The 10,138-nt window shown below is 32.0% G+C and overlaps 1 protein-coding gene and 1 long non-coding RNA gene across 2 annotated transcripts in view; one reads left to right on the forward strand and one right to left on the reverse strand.

Moving 5' to 3' along the window:
- LOC123528776 (uncharacterized) overlaps nt 1-1,357 on the reverse strand; it is a 75,560-nt gene extending 74,203 nt beyond the window's left edge. The window contains exon 1 of the mRNA XM_053521752.1: nt 1,315-1,357. The gene's annotated coding sequence lies outside the window, so the exon portion shown is untranslated. The remainder of the gene's footprint in view (nt 1-1,314) is intronic.
- A 3,886-nt stretch (nt 1,358-5,243) lies between these two features.
- Nucleotides 5,244-8,256, forward strand: LOC123530045 (uncharacterized). The gene is made up of 4 exons (XR_006682250.2): nt 5,244-5,337; nt 5,959-6,018; nt 6,830-6,889; nt 7,508-8,256. It is a non-coding gene; the product is annotated as an uncharacterized LOC123530045 (long non-coding RNA).
- The last annotated feature ends 1,882 nt before the right edge of the window (nt 8,257-10,138 follow it).

The following is a 10,138-nucleotide window of genomic DNA, read 5'->3' on the forward strand; positions in this document are numbered from 1 at the left end:
AGTCAAATTTCAAGTCTAAAAACCTAAAAAACATGGAAATTGTGACATATTTCATTGTTGCTAAGCAACAGAAATATTGAGGTCGCTGTTTTATAACTTCATTTGTGCTTTATTATCATAGCTTTATTTCACACAACCATGTTTGCAAAGTAAGCACCTTGTTACGGGCTTATAAAACACTAAAGGTTAATATTATTAGGTGCAATCATTTTTGTAAAAAGTGCCTGTTTGCAGACAAGATATTTTGCACATCATCTATACATAAAAATGTTTATTTCTTCAAAACCACTTAATAGTTTGCACTGGAAATTTCAAGTCTGTAGACATGTTGTATTTCAAGAATAAGATATAAAATATTCTCTGGTTGCTAGGCAACAGGAAGAAACATTAAAGTTATGAAAAATGTTCATTGATAATTCTTTGTTCAAACCATACATGTGTATTTTACAACCACACATTTAACAGTATGCCTTCGTTGAAACATGTAGAAGTATTTTGAATTAATGTCAGCAGATTGACCTGAAATTTTCAGACTGTTTGTTTATATATTTTGTTAACTTTTTAATTTGATCTTTAAATGAATGGAAATGTTTCAGTCAAATTTCAAGTCTAAAAACCTAAAAAACATGGAAATTGTGACATATTCCATTGTTGCTAAGCAACAGAAATATTGCGGTCGCTGTTTTATAACTTCATTTGTGCTTTATTATCATAGCTTTATTTCATACAACCATGTTTGCAAAGTAAGCACCTTGTTACGGGCTTATAAAACACTGAAGGTTAATCTTACTAGGTGCAGTAAATTTTGTAAAAATAGCCAGTTTGCAGACAAGATATTTTCAAGTCTGAAGATCTATCTGATGTTCACACCAAAACCATACCAAAAACTGTGCCGAAAGAAGTTATTTCACTTTTTATGACACGCACCTTGTGTTTACAAATGTACCTAATTTGCATATTGACCGAGGCGTGCGGAATCGCATTTACCTCGCTGAATTTGCCTTTACAGAAACTTCTGTTAATATAATGTATACGGTCATTAGTATAAATAAAATGGCTGTGTTAGTTAAAAAGAAATGACAATCACTTTTCTTTAGCTAATCCGGTTTCGCAGTCAAAAGTTCCCGTAATTATTGAACGGTGCTATGTTAACTCCCTGAGGCCGATATCGTAATATATCTGCTGCGGCGAGATAAGAATTACCACCTAACTTCGAAGAACATTTTCTGATCTTATCACAATCTCACGCGCATGCAGTCAATTGAAATCATGCAGGGAATCATTGGTGATTAAAATAAATTAAAATAAACTTACAAAATCTTCGAAGTTTCAACAAATATTTTATATCCTATTTCATCCGTAACTTATATTCAAATAGAAAAAAATATTTTCACTTCGAAGTATTCACAATTTTAACGAACCTACTGCGTTGACAATATTTGAACGTTTCTGGTTCGCTTACTTTTTCACATGTAAAGACATTGAACTCCATTGAATAGAAATACAATATTTACAAAAGCATACTTAAAGGTGACACCCGTTTTTGTGTGAATATCGATCATGCCTTTGATTAATATTGATGTATACATGTACACGTTTTGTGACACGCGATGAGACAGTTAAGTTGAAATATAATACATTTACCTTTGAAAGATTATTAAATTTACAATCATATGTTTATGTAGTCACGTTGTTTTTGTATTTTATAAAATATGTTTTGTTGTGTTCATGTTTTTAAGTTTGTATCGTAATCGATGTAAGTGTACGAATATTTCAGCCTTCTAAAACTTAACATTTTCCGACCATTTATTTAACTGATAATGGAATTTCATCGTCTGAATCATCATCGAACGGAACTGATATGTCAGAAGCTGCATGATAATGAATATTTTCTTTATTTTAAGAAAGATTTTTGGCAGACGACATTATTTTACTCCTTTGAAATACGTACAGTATGAACGAAACACAGTGGATTTCGTCTTTACATGGCCGCATAATGGCAAACACTTATTTTAACAAGGGAACTAATTAGCACTAATTATAACATCTAAGAAATAATACCCAGTATGCAAAATAATTTTGCTTTTGCCAAGATTATCAAAAATTAACAGGTACATGTCACAATCAGCATGATCTCGGTGCCGCGACTATACTCGTCAATCGCCGTCCTGGGGAGTCCTGATAACGCGCGTATAGTCGGATATCGACGCTACTGGGGTAGAAAATATAACGCCTATAGTCGCATTTCGGCCCCAGGGAGTTAAAATATTTCTAGCGTGGGATAAGCGATATGCGCTTCAGTTTTGCACTAAATTTGTTGTTGTTGTCGTTGAATACGTGGCCTTGGGTACCATCTCTACTAATATGAGCTGTCTCAAGGGAAAAGGGGTGTAGAGCTAATTTTTTGAAATTCAAGAAAGATAATGTTTCATAAAGTTTGGCTTCTTGTGAATCTTAATAATATGGTATAGAAATATAAATCATATAATCGGGCATATTTAATATAGACACATAACTAACTGAATAAACAGTTCTACCGATGACATGTTTCTTAGACTGAATTTTGGACATTTTATCTTTCTATTCGTCATTAACAATGATAATTACCCTAAGCCAACATTGCCTTTAGACAGCTCATATCTAAAATGTTGTTTAGGATTATATTCAGAAAATACATGTATATATAGATTGACGGTTATTGTCGTAAATTGTTGACAAAATTGTTTCATTCTAACTCAGTTTAAACAGACTACAGTACAAATTCAACAACAATAACAACAAAAAAACAGGAATTATTTTATGACTTTTAGTGGACTGATTGTGTAACATTACATATGCTCTATGTTACCTTTTGCGATGGTTTGCAAGTAATGAATGATCCTCATGTGTTATAGCTTTTACAACTTGCTTCGTTTAATTGTTATTTTTGTTATTTTCTGTCATATGTTTTTGTTTGCTTTTAATGTTTTACTTTTTGTCTCCTACCAGTTTCCCCGAATCGGACTACAGGTATGACTGTCTATCATGAAATTTAGTCCAAAATACGTTGTTCAGGCTGTGTAGCATTTGATATATGATTTTCCTTACTCATATCCGTTTACAGGGAATTGCCTGTACTGTAGTATTTTCATTCAGTTGTTAATTTTATTACATGTATTTTCTTTTATTATTTTCTGTTATAAGGTTGTTTGTAAATACAAATAAAATGTTTTTGTTGCATTTTACTTTTAGTCACCTACCAGTTATGTCACCGGATTGGACCATAAGTTTGACAGTTTATCATGTAAACGCTTCAACTATACATTATCTGATTATATTATACTCTGGCTTCATTGAAATTAAAATGAGATATTACCGACTTTTTACAAAAGAAACGTAAAATAAATTTGAATTTTTATCTTTTGTTCTGTTTAAACTGAATAATTTATGGGACTTTCCGGTAATCGGGCTCCCTTCTGGAGTTAAATGCTTTATTCTGCCTTGTGTTCGTAGCTCGGTGGTTAGAACGTCTTACTCATATTTGGGAGATTGAGTGTTAGACCCCAGTGGAATCACACATGTCGCCAGGTCATATTGCAAATGTATATAATTACTATGCTTTAATATTTAAAGTTATTCCGTCTACACATAGTGTCGATGGGGTAATTGCTAAAACAGCGCAATGACGATTTTACTTCTTGAAGACAATTGCCAATTTGCCACAGTATCAGAGTACATAAAGACTTTGTTTTTGTTTGGATTTACGGCCATTTTCAACATTATTCCAGTTATATCAGGCAGCCAGTTCACCTAACCATCGTTCCTGGGAAAGACCAGTACGTACTAGACGCCAATATCCTTAAGCAACTGCCTACTTTCTCACATAAAAAAATCCTAGTCGGCAGCAGAGCTCGAACCTGAGACCCTCAGTCAGTGAGAGGTTTGAGAGATTACAAGTGCACGACTGTATCTCCTACACTACGGACCCGGACTATAAATGAATATACTGAGTATACAAAGGCACATGTGAAATACTGAATACTGTACCATTTATAAAGCATTCCAGAGTCTCTGTGCACAATGGAGTTCAAAGTCAAAATTACCATTGTGTACTTTGGGATAATTTAAATGCATTCTTACATAAAGTTTGAGTTTTAAATTTGAAAAGTAAAATACTTCCATAGTGGATAAATTTACACACGCCTAGTACGCAATTTGAAGAAGCGATGTGTGCATATATATTACCGTTGCGGCGTAAAAACGATGAAGCGTTCTGTAGAGAGTTACCACAGTGTATGATATGTATGTTCCATGTACAATAACAATTTAAAATATTACTGCCATAGTGTATAAATGTACACTATTTCTTATTACCACAGTGGAATTTTGTATTTTACTGCAAACAGTTCAGAATTACCATAGTGCCACAGTGATTGGTGAAAAGTCTACAAAACCTGTGGTTTTCAGACTCCTAGAATGCCGAAGCCTAATAATGTAGACATAGTAAACAGGGTTGTAGTAATGCTAATGCTAATGCTAATGCATTCGTAATGCTTATTTTTTCAAATAATGCCAAGTAATTATTAATGCCACAATTTTAGCATTAAAAATAATGCTAATTTAATGCCAAAGTTAGTAATGCTAATGCTAATGCTTAGCATTACTTCGGCATTATTTTCTGTATCACTGGAAATCCCAGGTTCAAGTTAACTTGGTGTGAACTAGATCAGATCAAGAGATATACCACAAACCTCAAACAAGGACATAAAACACAGTCCAAATGTTCAGGTATGCACAATATTCTGCCTAAATACTGATAAAAGGCGTACGTAGGATTTATATAGGCAGATGGCCCCCGATTTTTCAAAAATAAAAAGATGGATGACAGTGTTAAAAATCGACAGTTTTCATTAAACTAAACTTTAAACTACCGAACTGTGTCGTTTTTAATATTAACACATTCTCAATATTGATGTAAAATGAGTTCAAAGTACGAACGGTACTGGCATTTTGTGTTAAAACTGCTGAATTCGGCCATTTCAGACTCAAAATTCGCTTATTAGCAACCCTTGCTTTGATTAACAATTTATAACAGCTATTACATTTGTTAATTCCATTTAATATTTTCCTAACCAGAAATCAAAGCAAGGGTTGCTAATAAACGAATTTTGGAAAAAATGATAATATTTGTCTGGCCTTTTTCACGTATGCGAGTAGCCTCCCTTGAAGCTAGTTGCTCGTTGCCAGGCAATATTATAGGTGGCGCCACTGTCAACATGTGGATGTGAAAACGAAAGTAAATTATTTATCGTGGAATAATTACAATTATTGTTTACCCTTCTACGTGGAATTTATATGGTAAGTAGATTAAATGCCATTTTGTTGTGTTAAATAAACTAGAAGAGTATCCATTCGATTCTCTTTCAATGGAAACCGAGCAGAATTATTGACACACAAGTGTCACAACGGTACAGTTATCTGTGACAGTGACACACAATCAACGTGACAATGATTTGCTGTTGTGAATAATGATATTCAACACTTCTGTATTTTCGAATGATTTTTTCCGCACTTGATTAGTAAATTTGACATCGTTAGAGCTTCGGACATACCTAGTAACCGGACGATGTTTATGAAGTCGACAACAATAATGACATTTCATAAATTAGCCTGTTTGCACCTATTTTCGCGGTACTCATTGAATACATGATCTCTATATGAATATTTCATATTTATTGAAAGTAATGAAGCAATAATTTGACAAATACAAGCAAGCAGATATTGTTTATTGATTATTAAAATATGGAATATTTTTTCTGATGTCCTTCACAAATGAGACAAACCACTCAGGTATAAAAGAATGCTTCACTGTCTGCTTTATTCATGTCAAAAGAATATGACTGAAATTGTAAAGGTCTTTTCATCATTATTATTGTGATGTTTTGCACTAATCAGTGTTTGTTTTGTATCATATTTCAGGTAATGGTATGAATTGAGATGATTTATTTAGTTACCTTCAACTGTTCAGTGGTCAACAAGGTATGTCTTTTTGAAAATTGTAAATAATTTCCTTACACACTTTTTCTTATGATTAAGGCTTTCCAAGTTAATCCCCACAGTTCTTTAACCGTCTATCTACTTTGATTAAACTGAAGGCATAAACACTTGAAAATAATTATTCTATATTCTGTATATCCAGGGTTTCAGTGTATTACAAGGTCCTTTTGAAATTTCCTTGACCCATATTTTCTAGAATAAAAGGAAATGTTTGCCATATTTATGGAAGAGTAACACTATATCAACTATAAGACCCAAAATATGGTAGTGGTGTTATGACTTGTGTTCTCATGACACATTCTAAACAGTGAAAGAGCAGCTGCTGTTGAATGCCAGTCTTATACATGTACCTGTCAGGATATTACCTTTTAATTCAAGAAAGTTGTTTGAAATTCATTTTGTGGCTTTATATCTAAAGGATGGACATATTCATAAAGCTTCTAACATGATTTTCATCTAAGATGTTCAACATTTTCTTGTATTTTCATCTTAAATCTATATTTTCATCTAAGATTAAATGTAAAATTTTATTTGATGACTATTAAAAAATGTTCAGTCATATTTTGCAAAACTGTTAATAATTTATTTCTATGAATTTGCCTTTGTAGTGTGATGAATGTTGCTTATATGAAGGCATTGTTTTTATTCTTATTGAAAGTGTTAGAGACTTGAAGTTGAAATATTTTCTGAAACATTATGGATATGACCTCTGTAATTAAATTAATCAATGAATCACACAATTATGCATATTGGTTATGTCATAAATTTTTCTTTGATTTTTTTTTTATTTCAGAGAGTATTATTGTGTGTCTTGAAGCATTGAATGCCCCAAAACAACCAGTATGATAAGAAGGTAATTTAGAACTCTTTTCCTTGCCTTTCACAGAACCTGTAACTGTGGAATTGAATTACCTAAGGAAGATCTGATTAATAAATCTTCAAAATACTAATTATATACTAGTATGGTCTGATGTACACACAGATTGTACCTTGCATTTTTGTTTTTTTTTTGTAAACATCAGAAGATAGTACATGTATATATTTGTTTCTGCACAGGATTCAGAATCAATTTTCTATATACTATGACAAAAGCAGACAGATTTCAATATATGTCTTAACAAAATTCAATATTTCAGTAACTGCATTTCAAAAGGATATATTAAAAATTTATCAAGTTGCTTTATATTACATTACATGCCGGAGTATACAGCTTCCCAAAATGTTGAAAGACTAATCTGTTTTCTAAGTATTTTGAATGTTTGATTTCTCTTTTTAACTCTATGATTGAATATTTCATTTCAATTAGTGATGGCACTTTTCCCAGTAATTTGCATCTATATTTCAACATGTTTACAAGAGACAGCAAAATAGAGAAGTATCTTTTCTTACAATTTTAACATTTAACATTTTCTACACAAAAAGAAAAATATTTTAAATACTTTGAAAACTATTTTTATTTCTTGTATTCTAGGTATACCATTTAGATTGAAATTAGCCATGGACAATGAATTTGGAGGTGCATGCAGGAGCATCAGAAATAACAGACTTGGAATACATATTTTACATAATATACAAGTAACATTTACTGAAAAGTGACAAATGTTTATGTTAATAAAGTGCAATATCCATTTTTGTAACATTTACATGGGGGTAATAATTACAGTGTTGAAAAAGACTACCAGTGATACATTTCAATCTAAGTTACAGTGTGGATGCTAATTCTAAATTCTTGATAGTCAAGTGTTTTTAATAACTTATAGATACTAATTATATATCAAACTGTTTAATTTATCACTTCCTACATCATTATTTTACATAAAATGTTTGTGGTTATATAATATATGTTTATATGGTAATAAATTTTGTTTCTGTTTAAATATCTTGGTTTTTGAAAAATGAAAATGAAACATTCAGTGACCATCTTCTGTCAAGAAGTTATTATATGAGAAAAAAGCTGATATATACAGTCTAGAGTCTTCTAGTAAGCTGCATAATTATGCTTGGAACTAGCTCCATATTTCCTTTCATTTGAAGTCATAAACTTTACTTCATATAAAATAGCCAAGTATCACAATTGTATGAATACACAACTGAAAAAACACTGCATTCAGTTTCTAAACTTTAGCATTTGGTTATTACACATATTTGGCTTTCAGTAACTGGAAAGGTAATAAAAGGAATTTATGATTGTACACAAAATATGGAGAAGTCTGAAAGCAGTAAATGATCATTCCAATAATAGCAGAATACTTTAGCTTATGATTGTCAAAATTCATTGTAGATTAGTAGATGATCTCATTCTTTAAGGTGCCAGTAGGTTAAATGTCAATATCACAGTGACCCTAAGACTGAAATATTTTATTATCGAAAGCTGAATGATACTTTTGCCCATGGTCACCAGGCTTTAAATCATAACAGATGAATAATATGGGGTCAGTAGGTCAAAGATAAAGGTCACAGTTAGATACACAGTGATTCAGGTTATTTAAGCTTGAGAACACTTTGACATACTATGTTCAGTAGATGACCACTATAATAATTTGGCACATAGGTCAAAGTTCAAATTCAAACCATACTGAAAATAAATGAGCCGTGCCATGAGAAAACCAACATAGTGGGTTTGCGACCAGCATGGATCCAGACCAGCCTGCGCTACTGCGCAGTCTGGTCAGGATCCATGCTGTTCGCTTTCAAAGCCTATTACAATTAGAGAAACTGTTAGCAAACAGCATGGATCCTGACAAGACTGCGCGGTTGCTCAGGCTGGTCTGGATCCATGCTGGTCGCAAACCCACTATGTTGGTTTTCTCATGGCGTGGCTCAAATGTAAGTTACATGCCCAGTCACCACTGATGGGCCATCATGGGAGATATATAATTTTGTCTTTTTTTCTGTTGCCATTGTTATGAGACAAGCGACCAGCTCTTAAATTGGCTCTCTTCGAAATTGTGCAGTTTCTACTTGTTTTTCTCCAGTAATAGTACCTTAACCTTTGAATCCTACATTTTCTCTTCTGTTGCCATGGCAATGAAATATTTTTTATACCTTTGTTTTCGCATGCAAAACAAAGTGAGTGGATTAAATCCATGTTATCACTGCTAACAGTTTTATCTTTATAATTAAGTTGTGACAACAAATGAAGAAAACTTACTTCCTACAGAAACATTATTAAACAGATTACCAAATGACCTGTTACCATGGCAACTGAAAGGCTATTTTCTGCTTTCTTTGCAAGCATTGTGAATTGTCAATTGTAACAGTTATAAGCCCATAAATGTCCAAAAATAAAAAAAAATGAAGCCATAACATGCAAAAAAGTTAAAAAATGCTAAATTTTAGCCATGTTGCCATGGCAACTAACAGCAAAAGTACACCTTTAATATTCACAAATATACCAGACCAAGAATTCTTCCTCTGTACATGATTTTAAATCATACTTTGAAACGTAAACAAAAATAAAACAATAAAATATTGTTTTTTAAGAAAATTTTAGTTTCAGGATTCCAAAGAGTTATTTCCCTTAGTTAGAACCGTTTCTATGACAATTCTGTTATCGTGTTGTACATGTTTGAATAGCCTAATGTGTTTTCATTAATATTTTGATTAAACATTTGTAACAGTAATCATTTATTATTTTGTTTTTCCAATTTATTTAAGTATACCCCCAAGATACGCTAATGCTTTCTTTCACAACAGCATATAATGCAAACATTAAATTTTCCATAAACAATTGTCCTTGCAGATTTTAATGTTTATTTTTGGAAAATACATGCATTTGGGTAAAAAATGGTATATATTTTATCATCATTTTGGTGGGGGCCAAAATCGGCCCAAATCCTACATACCCCCCCAAAAAAATAAAAAATACATGGTCCTTTTAGATATGAAACATTTTTTAACATACAATTTTACCTAAAACACTAGCACTATTAATTTTGTCTGTAACCAGTTAAATATACACAGTGTATCTAATGCAAATTAATGCATTGAACTATACATTTAAAACCTGGGACAGCTCCAAAGTGCAAATTTATAATTACCATTAAAGTGTGACATAATTAGTTTTGTCAACCAAAATATAAAACAGAATCATTGTTATTTA

The sequence above is a fragment of the Mercenaria mercenaria genome, chromosome 13 (genome assembly GCF_021730395.1).
Source record: "Mercenaria mercenaria strain notata chromosome 13, MADL_Memer_1, whole genome shotgun sequence".
NCBI classification, from domain to species: domain Eukaryota; kingdom Metazoa; phylum Mollusca; class Bivalvia; order Venerida; family Veneridae; genus Mercenaria; species Mercenaria mercenaria.